This window comes from Pelodiscus sinensis, chromosome 1, assembly GCF_052426305.1.
Source record: "Pelodiscus sinensis isolate ZL-2025 chromosome 1, ASM5242630v1, whole genome shotgun sequence".
NCBI lineage: Eukaryota > Metazoa > Chordata > Testudines > Trionychidae > Pelodiscus > Pelodiscus sinensis.
This window is the reverse complement of record NC_143052.1, coordinates 194,772,201-194,785,746: the sequence shown is the minus strand read 5'-3', so window position 1 is coordinate 194,785,746 and position 13,546 is coordinate 194,772,201.

Sequence of the window (13,546 nt, the reverse complement as noted above, 5' to 3'; positions counted from 1 at the left end):
TGGGTGAGAAAGTTCAAAGACTTGTTAAGTCCTTGTTGGTAAGTGTCGAATTTTAACATGAATGACAGTTCAGAGGATTCCCTTTCAAGTGCAGATGTAAAAGGTCTTTGTAGCAGAATGCAGGTGGCTAAGTCATTTAGAGAGTGTCCTTTCTGGTTAAAGTGGCAAGAAACTGTTTTCTCTTCGTGATCTTGTCTGATATCTGTTTTGTGGGCATTAATCCTTTGGCGAAGTGTCTGAGATGTTTGTCCAATGTACATAGCAGACGGACACTTTCGGCACATGATAGCGTAGATTATATTTCTGGATGCGCAGGAATATGTGTTCTTGATCTTATAACTCACTTGGTTAGGTCCAATAATGGTATCAGCAGTCCTTTTAGGTGTCATCTCTGAGCCTCTGACACCTGCATTAACTCACATTGCTGGATCATCAGTTTCCCCAGCTCCTGGAAAATCACTGTTGTCTTAACCTTTCCGACAATAGATTTCTGCTGTGTTTCTTCTGGAAATAATAGACCCGCACTTGCTAGGCAATTGGAAAATACCTCTATTTCAGGGCAAGTTGCTTCTGTTAAATATCTTAACTTTGTTAACCTTTTGAGGTTCAAGTAACACTGGTCCTTGAGTGTGGCACTGGTTTGATCTTTGCTCCCTGTACGTGAGTGTAAAGGCTGCCTGTTTTGTTACGCAGATGCTGTCCTTTTTCATTGTGCCACCAGCAAATAGGCTGACTTTCGTCTACACTTAAATTTCACTCCTGTCAATATACCTGCTCTGTTTTGCTAAGTCAATAACTCCAGCTCCATGAGTGGCGTAAAATCAAGGACAATGTAATTCTAGAATCATAGAATCACAGAATCCTAGGGCTGGAAAACACCTCAGGAGGTCCTCAAGTCCAACCCCCTGCCCAAACCAGGACCAAGCAGTCATTCTTCCACTCTACTCTGCGCTGGTTAGGCCTCAGTTGGAGTATTGTGTCCAGTTCTGGGCACCGCATTTCAAGAAAGATGTGGAGAAATTGGAGAGGGTCCAGAGAAGAGCAACGAGAATGATTAAAGGTCTAGAGAACATGACCTATGAGGGAAGGCTGAAGGAATTGGGTTTGTTTAGTTTAGAAAAGAGAAGATTGAGGGGGGACACGATAGCAGTTTTCAGGTATCTAAAAGGGTGTCATAAGGAGGAGGGAGAAAACTTGTTCATCTTGGCCTCTGAGGATAGAACAAGAAGCAATGGGCTTAAACTGCAGCAAGGGAGGTTTAGGTTGGACATTAGGAAAAAGTTCCTGTCAGAGTGGTCAAACACTGGAATAAATTGCCCAGGGAGGTTGTGGAATCCCCATCTCTGGAGATATATAAGAGTAGGTTAGATAAATGTCTATCAGGGATGGTCTAGACAGTATTTGGTCCTGCCATGGGGGCAGGGGACTGGACTCGATGACCTCTCGAGGTCCCTTCCAGTCCTAGTATTCTAGGATTCTATGATTTTTCAATCCCAACTAAATCATCCCAGTTGGGGCTTTGTCAAGCTGGGATTTAAAAACCTCTAGGGATGGAGATTCCACCAACTCCCCAGGGAACCCATTCCAGTGCTTCACCACCCTCCTAGTGAAGTAGTTTTTCCTAATATCCAACCTAGACCTTCCCCACTGTAACTTGAGACCATTGCTCTTTGTTCTGTCATCACTGAGAACAGCCTCTTTTCATCCTCTTTGGAACCTCCCTTCTGGTAGTTGAAAGCTGCTATCATAGCTAGTTAGGTGGAGGCAGTGTCAGTGCAGGCACTGTGTTGCTTATGTTGACAGTTACTGGCTTTCAGGAGCTCTCTCCAGGCCTGCAGATGGCGGGGCGGGGTGGGGGGAAGTAGGCTGTTGCCTCAAGGCCTGGCAATTCAAAGGGGCCTGGAGTTCTTGTCAACATCAGCAATGGCAGTGGCCAGAGACCCAGGCCCTTTAAATCACTGCCGGAGCGCGACACTGTGTGCTCTGGGCAGCTCTAAGGGCTGGGGAGGGGGTACACCATGCTCTGGACAGTGCTGAAGGCCAACTGCCCTCAGCCCTGCCCCTTCTGGGAGAGCGGAGCCAGCCTACCCCATCCCCACCCTTGCCTGGGCCCACAGAGGCTGTCTGTTCTGCTGGCCATCCCAAAATGCCCCACACAGACCGTACAATCGAGACAAGCACTTCTGTTGTGGATGTTCACCACCAAAATAAGGAGCAAAGCATAGACATGCCCAGGCAATATAATTTTACATGCAGTAGGTGGGTGGCTGAATGTTGACTAAAGTTAGATTGTCTTAATTTTGTAGTGTAGACATGGTGTCAATAATGCCGTATACAGCAATGGTGTAAATAACGCTGTATAGAGCAATGTTAGATTAGGAGCATTGTCTCCAGCTAAGATGCTTTTCAGAAATTTACAACAGGTCTTTAAAGCTCACAGGCGTAGGAGTGGAATTTCTGTTCAATCCTGTACAGCATTCCAGCTCTGGCTGTACATGCATACATACGATTATTTGCAAACAGGTAATAGGAACATGGGACAGAGTGGGGGTAGGAGGTAACACAACCAGAGGCAATAGGGACATGGCTTTAATTCTTGTTAAATACATTCGATTTTTAAATGTTGGTATTTCTCCCCTTTGATCCTTTTAAAAATTCACAGGAATGATTTTGTCATTCCTCCTTATAGAATGGAAGCTGAACATTAATTTTCAGTTAGAGACACAAAAGGAGTGAGGTAATGTCTTTTATTGGACTAGCTTCTGTTTATTGGTGAGCGATACAAGCTTACACAGCTCTTCTTCCAATCTGACAAATCTATCTCTTCATAAATAAATAGAAGATGGAACAGATTGTTTAGCATAAATAGTTAGCAGGTATTTCAAGGAACAATTCAAGGTGATGGGACCAGTTAACACCTTTCCAGTCAGAGGTGAGAAAGAAGAAAAAAATAAAAGCTGAGGGGGGAAGGTTAGATTATAGGTTGTTGTAATAAGCCATAATTTCAGTTCATGATTTTTAGGGTCTAACAAAGTAATGAATTTAAAGTCTTAAACCCTTGAAATATGTGTTAACTACCTAAAACTATCTGTTCTACCTTATAATTGTGACACTCTCAGTACATTTACCAGACCTGAAGAAGCTTTTTGGTTTTCTCTTTGATATTTACATACCCTCTGCTTCTTGTTTCCCGCCCCCTTCAATTTTTTTTCCTTCCCTCCTCTCCCTTCCCCACTATTTATTTTGAGTCTGGTCATCTGAAGAAGTGGGCTGTGCCCATGGAAATTCATGATACCATCTACATGTTTTGATAGCCTATAAACTGCTACCAGACTATTTGTTGTTTTTTAAAGTTTATCCTGTGCAGTCTAACTTGGCTACGCCCTAAAGCTTCTGAAGAAGCTATGTAAGCTTAAAAGCTTTCCTCTCTGACCAGCAGAAGTTGATCTAATAAAAGATATCAACTAATCCACCTGTCTAACAGACAGAGAGCTACAACATTGCATACCAACTTCCTGTCAGTCAACTGAGAAATAATTGTCTCTTCCTCTGGCAACACAAGGGATTTTCACACTTGACTGGAGCAAAAAAAAACCCAAACTAAACAAAAAACCTGTGTACAAACAGAGACATCATTCTTTTCTTTTACAGGTGAACTGCAAAGTCCAAAAAGAAAACTGAGTTAAGTACTTAAAATAGATGCTGGAATCGGGTGCACATCTAACTAGGCCAGCTGAAGCATTCAGCACATAGTTGCACGATACTTTTCCCTTAGAATGTATCACTCTGAGATGTTGCATGTACCATAAAAATCAACAGCCATATGGTACATTTCTGCTGTGACCATAGCACACTTTAAGTCTTCTCAGTCAGACATGGCCATTATTCTAAGACAGACAGTGTTGCTTTACCTTGCTAGCAGGCACATCAAAGAAATGAAATTCATGGAAGGAAGGACTGGCAAAAGCAAGCCAGTTGTGCATATGACCAGTGGACATTTTAAGCACATGTGCTGACTGTGTGGGTGCTCTGGGGCTGGAGCACCCACAAAGAAAAATTAGTGAGTGCTCAGACCCACTGGCAGCCAACTCCCATGGCCCCATTGACCATCTCCTCCCCCTCCCTCTCAGCACCTCTCACCCAGAGCAAACAGCGTTGCAGCATTGATGGCACTCTGTGAAGGAGGGGGAGGAGGAGTAGGGATGGGATGCACTTAGTGGAGGAGGCAGGGCTTGGAGAAAGGGTCAGAGTAGGGGGTGTCAAGTAACCCCGGCTGGTGAGGGAGTTGGCAGCTATGACTTTAAATACATATAATGCAATTACTCTTTAAGGTTCCTTCTCTAAGAACACAGAATTGCCACTTTGGTCAGACCATTATCCATCTACTTCAGTATCTTGCCTCTGATAGTGCTCAGTATCAGCCGCATAAGCAAGGCAGAAAGCCCCGTTTAAGGTGCCTTGGAATAACTTGTCCATAGAGGAAATTTCTTCCTGAAGAAGAGCTCTGTGTGGTTCAAAAGCTCATTCCTCTCACCAACAGAAGTTGGTCCAGTAAAAGATACTAGAAGATTTATCCAGTGTTGCTCAGATCCTTACCTCAAATAAGTTTTGTTTTTCTTCATTTAAATGATTTCTCCGAGGTGGGGCTGGGATGAGGGATTCCGTATGCAGGCTGCCCCAGGGAGAGAGGACAACCCCAGCCCTCTCTCACCACAGCAGCTTGGGGTCAGGTGAGGAGCACCTGTACGTGGCTGCTGCAGCTGCAGTGGGCACAGTGCAGGGAGGGGTACATGTCTCCCAGCTGGGGGACAGACAGACACACAGACAGACGCACAAACAGACAAACTCTCTGAAATATATAATAGATAAATATCCCTTTTTCTAGCCCTTCCCCCTATTGGCCCAATGAGGTTATAGCTGCCCTGGTCCCCATCTCTAGCCCCTTTCTGCCAATTCTGATCATTCTACAGTATAACTGTCCCTCCTATCAGCCCCCTCCCTTTCCATTTTATGAGAAACAATTGAATTCCAGGCACATCCCATTGTCCTGGCACAGCCAAACCATTACTTTGCTTTAAGTTAGGAAAAGAGAAAGCTGTATACCAAATTTTATGAGCTTAGCTCTTACCATTTAAGGGGAGTTCTTGAACAAATGGACTCACAGATCAACAGACAAACTGATACACATATTTCTAAAATATATAGTAAGATTACCTAACCCAGATACTACTGACTTCCTAAGGAAACTACAAAACATCGATAACCTCCCCAATAACACCATCCTTGCCACCATGCATGTAGAAGCCCTATACACCCACATCCCACATGAAGATGGATTACAAGCAATTAGAAACACTATCCCAGAGGACACCACTGCCAATCTGACAGCAGACCTATGTAACTTTGTTCTCACCCACAATTATTTCCAGTTTGAGAACAACTTATACCTCCAGATCAGCGGCACAGCCATGAGTACATGCATGGCCCCACAGTATGCTAATATCTTTATGGCTGACTTAGAACAACGTTTCCTCAACTCCCGTCCCCTTTTACCTCTTCTCTACTTACGCTATATCAATGACATCTTTATGATCTGGACGCATGGCCAAGAAACACTGGAGACATTCCACAGAGATTTTAACAACCTACACCCCACCATCAATCTCAGCCTGGACCATTCTACATGAGAGATCCAATTCCTGGACACCACAGTACAAATCCCCAATGGAAAATTAGACACCACTCACTACAGAAAGCCCACTGACTCATACAGTTACCTACATTCCTCCAGCTCCCATCCAGAACACACCATACGATCCATCGTCTATAGCCAAGTCCTTCGATACAACCGCATCTACTCTAATCCCACTGACAGAGACCAGAAACTTCAGGATCCCTACCAAGCATTTATAAACCTCAACTACCCACCCGGAGAAATAACAAAGCAATTTGAAAGAGCCAGACGAATACCTAGAAACCATCTACTTCAAGACAGACCCAAGAAAATCAACAATAGAACACCACTTGTCATCACCTACAGCCCCCAACTTAAACCTGTCCATCACATTATCAATAAACTACAGCCTATACTGGAACAGGATACTAAACTACAAGAGGCTTTGGGAGACGGACCCATAGTCTCCTATAGACAACCACCTAACCTCAAGATGATTTTTACCAACAACCACAGGACATACCACGCTAATACCAACCCTGGTACCTTCCCTTGCAACAAACCCCGTTGCCAGCTTTATCCACATATTCACTCTGCTGATACCATTATTGGACCTAACCAAGTGAGTTATAAGATCAAGAACACATATTCCTACTCATCCAGAAATATAATTTATGCTATCATGTGCCGAAAGTGTCCGTCTGCTATGTACATTGGACAGACGTCTCAGACACTTTGCCAAAGGATCAATGCCCACAAAACAGATATTAGACAGGATCACAAAGAAAAAACAGTTTCTTGCCATTTCAACCAGAAAGGACACTGTCTCAACGACTTGATTACCTGCATCCTGCTTCAAAGACCTTTTAAGACCACACTTGAAAGAGAATCCTCTGAACTGACATTCATGCTTAAATTCGACACTTTATGGCTAAGTTTAAACAAAGACATTAATTTATCTTACCCATTACAAAGATAGCTTCCCCAATTATCATCTCTAATATCATTAGCTCACAGACATTTACCTCCCCCCCCCCATCTCCCTTCTGTTCTGAAATTTGATTTGTCCTTTTCATATGTGTTCACTTTTTTTTTAATTGTATCCTTTGGTATATATGCTTGTGACAATTTTCTTCCACTATTTGATCTGAGGAAGTGGGTCTGGCCCAAGAAAGCTCATCATCTCATAAACCATCTTGTTAGTCTTTAAAGTGCTACATAGTCCTGTTTTTTGCTCTAACCCACTTTGTCTCTCTTCTTCATCTGTCAGTCAGTCATTGTGGATATTCTCATTATCTCTGAAAATATCTGATCTAGTTTATGATCCTTTTTAGACTCCTACTATGCTATTGCCACCAATAATAAATTGTAGCTGTGAGTTCCACCAGTTAAATACCCATTATATAAAAAAGTATTTCCTTTTGTCAGCTGTAAAGTTTGTTACCATTCAGGTTTACTGAACATCCCTTTGTTTTGTTTTTTGTTTTTATTATGAGAAAGGGTAATTAAGATATAAAATAATGGCAGGTATAGAGAAAGTATATAAACTCTGTCATGTCCTTTTATCTTAGGGTTTTATAATGCTGCTACTCATCATCATACTAGATGAGGCTCAGATATTCAAAAGAATTTAACATGCTGAACTCTGAATCAAAATACTTTTGAGGATCTGGGCCTGTGGGATACTCTGGAAAATCAACTGCAAAACATGAGGTCTGTAGGGCAGTCTCTGGCACTTCTCCCTTTCTGGGGTTAAAAACTCTTTGGAAGGTAGTGTTTGTGTTTAAAAATAATTTTATTAATTTATTTTTGTTTGCTTTTGGTTTTTAAGTTGATTTTTTTCAGTCTCTTTAACATTTACGTCTTATTGAATAGTGAACATCTGACCGCAAGGGTTAGTGGGAACCTCAGGCATGTATCTGAGAACAGAATTTGGCCCATGGAGACGATCTGTATATGCAAGAGGTTTTGAAGTGGGAGAATAGGCTGAAAAGATGCGTATTGGAGTGTACATTCTACTCCGGGAGTAACAGGCAGAAGGAGAATGCCACTACCTGACATGAGAGAAACAAGTGAAAATTCTGAGGCTTGTTTTCTAAAGTTCTGTAAGAAAATTGGTTAAATTCTACATAAATATGTATATACTGTATATTAACTTTGCAAATAGTCACAAATCAAATCTTTCCCTGCCTGCTGCTGCTTCTGAATGTTCTGTTTGGCTCCCTAACTGCTCAAGAAGCAGATATGGACCCTTTGCCAAATGCAACATTTGATACTAACAAAATGAACCCGAGACCGTGATGGAAGAAGAAAAACCCCTTTGCCAGCAGGACCATTGCTCTCAATGGAGCTGTGCTAATTTACACAAGCTGCAGCGCTCACCCTGAATCCTTATGTATATCTAATACATCTCTCATTCTCACGCCGACCAGTCCTGTCCACGGCACCTGATCAACTATAGGTGACTGTAAACCTACTGTCTGCTGTCTTGGGTGTAGCTGCATGTTTGTCCCAAGTTGGGAGTGTCCAAGGCAAGCCCTGGCACGGAGAATGGAAGTGGCAAGCCCCATCCACTCCCAAACAGTGAGGGGGTGGACATGTGCTAATACATGTGTCAAGGGAGATAGCTCTCTACAGGGCATCCAGCCCTACTTCAATTGGTGCCCTCCTGCTGCTACTGAAGCTGCTCAGCCAATTGAAAATGATGGCAACAACACGGGTAAAAGCTAAATGCTGAAAAAAATATTGTCCAATAGCCTGCTGTATTCTTGGGTGTGTGGCAACATGCTGCAGTCGGGTTATTCATCACCCTCAAGGAAAACAAGCTCGTGCCTGTCAACTATGCACAGTTCATGCATTGCACAAAACCACACCATGGCTCTTTCCCTCACCCCCTCTGTTGTCTTTGTCTTTTTTGATCCTGTGTTCCATGGGTAGGAACTGTGTCGTTGCCTGTGTTCAGAAAATACCAAGCACGATGCAGGTGCTACCTCAAACTAAACAAGAATAGGTGCTTGCCATTTGTGTTTTTCAGAGATGTCTGTTTCGAGGGAACATAGCAGTCAGGTCTTGCAAATGAGATGTCTATGGAGGGGACCCTGTGCATTACAGTGAGGGGAAACAGCAGGGATGACCTGATTAAAGAAATATGTGAGTCTTCTCTGGTGGTTCTTTGAAAATTTAGCAGCACTTCTTAACTCCTCTTTCTTAGACCATGAGCTCAGTTCTTCTCTTGCTGAAGCAGGGATCCAGTTCTGTGTCAGTTTTTAGTACAAAGGCCTCTATATTCCATGGAAACTTTGGCTGTAGTAACATGGCTGAGTTTTAGAAACAATTAACTTGAAAAAACTGTCAGGGACAATATAATTTTCACTCTTAAAATGCACAATTCTTAGTGAACTAACCAATTAGCCCGTCATAAAACGGGATTTTCAGGTCTCTCCTCCACGTCCTATTCCTTTTCTATCTTGGTCTTCTCTCCTGAACCTCTGGTCTCTCACTCCGTCTCTCTCTCTCTCCCCTCCTCCTACTGCCTCCCCCTCTCTTTCTCTCAGCTCTCCTCTGTCTCCTGCCTCTTTCTCCATCTCTCTTTCTCTTCTACCCCTCCTGCCTCTCCTGCATGGGGAGCACAGAGCACAAATGGCCATTTGTGCCACTTGCTCCCACAGGGCAGCTCAGCTATAAACTCTAGCTGCCCCCCTGCACCATTTCCCTTCACTTCAACAGTGATCCTGCAGCCTCCCAGTTGTCCTCCCGCCCCATTCCCCCGCCCACCCCACCGGCCAGGGTCTGTTCATGACCAGGGGGCAGGACCCAGCTGTGTACGTCACCGCCCTGCCCCCCTTCACCTCCCGCCGTGGTGCTCAGCTGAGTTCTGTGGCACTTGGCTGAGTTCTGCACCACTGAGCCGGGCCACCACGGGGTAGCCCAAACGGCCGCTTGCCACGGCAGGAGGCGAAGGGGAGTGGGGCAGTGATGTACACAGCTGGGCCCCCTCCCCGGCCGTGTATGTCGTCGCCCTGCCCCCCTTTGCCTCCCACCATGGAGCTCAGCTGAATTCTGCGCTGCTCAGCCGGGCCGCTGCGGGGGAGCAAGCAGAGCAAGCGGCTGTTTGGGCCCTGTGCTCCCCATGCAGCACCCCCGTGCTGCATGGGGACTGCGGCTCCCAAATGGCAGCATGATCCCCCCCGGCGGCCCGCCTGAGCAGTGCAGAAGTCAGCCGCGCACCACGGCGGGAGGTGAAGGACATGACTCGGGCAACAGCACCGCCCAGAGGGAACAGCCAGGGAGGCAACAGCGTCGCCCAGAGGGAACAGCCAGCATTTCAGCGTTACAGAGTCACAGACACTGGGCTACTATATATATGATGACTTAGCTTTAACCCTTTAGCTACAATTTACATTCAGCTTCCTGCAACCCCTCACCCTTCATCCAAGCTTTTGTAAAAGCAGGACAGGTAGCAATCATCCCCCGTCCCTGGAAATGTTTTAATAAAGATTGGATGTTTTGGGGGTATGTCTACATTACACCGCTTTTGGAGACAGCTGTGTAAACACTGTCAGTGAAAGCACTGTTTATACTAGTATCCCCAGAGTTATTTTTTTAAGCACCAGTGAACAACAAAAGCTTTGCCACTCAATTGCCAGTTTAGCCAAAGCCTCAAAGAGATGCTCAAACAGGAAGTAATTTAGGGAAGTCCTATAAGCTATACAGGAGCTCAGACCAGACAGAAGACCCCAGTGATGCCTTTTGGCCTTAGAGTCTATGAATCTATTGAGCAGGGACAGCATGGTGTTCTTCTCGCAGACCACGTTGCGTTCAAATGCTGAGATGTGATGCAAGAAACACATGTAAAATATTTCCGGTTCATACAGCTCGTACTAACTGAGTCATTTCTTCAAACCCTGCCTGGGAAAGGCCAGCGGCTGAGGTAACACAGCCTGTAGTAAAGGGTGATTACATATATCTGACTGAAGCTAGACAAATTCAGACTAGACATAAGGTGCACACTGTTCATGGTGGGCGTAAGATATGCTCTAGCTCAAACAGAGGTTATGGGCCTGATGCAGGAATTACTGGGGCAAGTTCTAGGGCCTGTGTTATGCAGAACTTAGACTAGAGAATCCATCATGGTGGGACCCAAGAACCCATTAATGCCAACTGGCAAGCGGGTTACAGGAATATCTTGATTCCGGTATGTGTATTCTGGCTCACAAAAAATGTCATGTGAAGTCTCAAAAGAAAGTTGGGGTCACATTGGTCCATAATATCATTGTGAACTGTACACATGCCTGGGGCAGAGGGCAGAGGGGTCAACTGCCCCAGAGCCTGGTGATGCAAAAGGGACTGGGGCTCCCCCTTACTGTGACAGCTGTGACAGCCAGAGCCCCGGACCCTTTAAACTGCAACTGAAATGCTGGGCGATGCACTTTGGCAGCTCTGATGGCTGGGGGAGGGGGCATGACATGAGTGTTGTCTGCCCCTCCTCCTCTTCCAACGAAGGTCCTGATTCTTCCTGGAGCACAGAGCCACCCCTGGCACCTTGCTCCCATACGTCTGCTTCCCCTCCTGACTGTGTGTGCAGTTTCCCTGGAAGGAGTACTGCATTCATACACCGAAAACATGTGTTAAAGTCTGCATCAATGTATTAATCACCAGGGAAAGTCAGAAAACAGATTTTCCTCCAGGCAGGAGGTAAGAATTGGGCATCTCTCTGTCAAGATGCAAATGAAGCATTGTAAACGAACACAATGGATGTCTATTTACATAGGGTACATCTACATTTGCTCCCTAGTTCGAGCTGGGGATGCAAATGTAGGCGACCAAAAAATGAGGCGTAACGTTAGTTCGAACCAAAGGGTTTGGTTTGAACTAATGCATCCCAGCGCGTACTTCCTCATTCAAATCAGCTGTTGAGCGGAGTAACGCGCTGGCGAGATCATGCTAATGAAGCACGGGATATTTAAATCCCTGCTTCATTAGCAATTTCGGTCGCCCACATTTAGATCCCTATCTCGAACTAGGGAGCAAGTGTAGACGTACCCATACAAAGTCATGTGAAGCCAACAGAGGAAAAAGAGCACACAGGAAAATCAAGCAAGGGGCAGACATCCAGAGTACACAGATCTTGAGTTTTAGATGGCTATGTAAGTAGCAAATGTAACCCACACACCAAGACTGCGTCTAGACTGGCAAGTTTTTCTGCAAAAGCAGCTGCTTTGGCGGAAAAACTTGCCAGCTGTCTACACTGGCCGCTTGAATTTCCACAAGAACACTGACTTCCTACTGTCTGAAATCAGTGCTTCTTGTGGAAATACTATGCTGCTCCCGTTCAGGCAAAAGTCCTTTTGTGCAAAGCTTTTGCACAAAAGGGCCAGTGTAGACAACTCAGGTTTCTTTTGCGCAAAAAAGCCTCGATCGCAAAAATGGCAATCGGGCTTTTTTGAGGAAAAGTGCATCTAGATTGGCACGGACGCTTTTCCGCAAAAAGTGCTTTTGCGGAAGACCATCCATGCCAATCTAGATGCTCTTTTCCGCAAATGCTTTTAATGGAAAACTTTTCCATTAAAAGCATTTTACGGAAAATCATGCCAGTCTGGACATAGCCCTAGTGTGGTTACTGAGCAATGCAAATGGTACCTAGACCACAGAAACAGTTACAATCAAGAGACCTCTATAGCGTGGGCTGGGAGGTAGTTGACTTTTAGCTCAGAGGGTAGAGGCTCCTATACTCAACTCCAGCGGTTCCAGGTTCAAATCTGCCTGGTGGTGGTTACACAAACAGGAGGGAAGAGGGAATGATAAACTGGAAAAGAATTATTGTGACACTATGGCAACAAGATCAGCTAGGACACATCTTCATGGCAGGGCTAAACTCGAAATAAGCTATGCAACTTGAGCTATGCTAATTGCGTAGCTTAAATCAAAATAGCTTATTTTGATTTTTGGCGCTGTCTGCACAGCAGTTATTTTGAAATAGAGAACTCTTTCCCCGACTTCCCTTACTTCTCGTGAAATGAGGTTTACAGAAGTTGGAGTAAGAATCCTTTTATTTTGAATTTATGTTGAAATAATGGGCTTGCTGTGTAGACACGCACTACTTTATTTCGGAATAATTGACGTTATTCCGAAATAATGCTGCTGTGGACATAGCTTTAGTTAGCTGCTTGTGAAGTCACCTAATTGCATTGTTCATGGGGCCCTAATAACAGCACTATTGGAGTTTTTGACAAACTAGCTACTTACCTTCTACCCACTACCCCTTTTTCCTTGCTGCTCAGGAACTGCAATAGGAAAAGCAGCACTACAGTTTGGACCTCCCTGGCCTGTCACGGCTTCTCACCCTACTGCCTGCCCACTGCCCCAGAGTCTCTCGGGGTTCCCAGCGGGGAACACTTGGCTGCTTGCCATCCTGCTACCACAGGGTGTTCCCCGGGGTTCCCCAGCTGGAATGCCCAGCCACCCCGACCTGCTGCTAGGGCCAGCCCCACTGCCTCTGGGGATTCCAGCCATCCACCTCCGCCAGTCCTGCTTCAGCTCAGGGGTTCTTCAGCAGAAGCTGCCCAGTCACCATGGCCCTGCTGCCATCGGGGGTTTCTTGGAGTTCCTGGCCAGCTGCTGCCAGAGGTTCGCCCGCTGGGACCAGGACTCCCCAGTGACCTGACCCTGCTAACGCCAGGGGTTCCCTGGCCCAGGTAGAAGCTCCCTGGCCATCACCTGGCCCTGCTGACATTGACGATTCCCTGGCTGGGGCTCCCCCACCACCACCTGACCCTGTTGATGCTCAGGATTCTGGGCCAGAGGAGGGGCTCCCCAGATGCCGCCTAGCCCAGCCAGGAATCCCCAGTCCCTGCGTTGCTCCAGGGCTCTTTG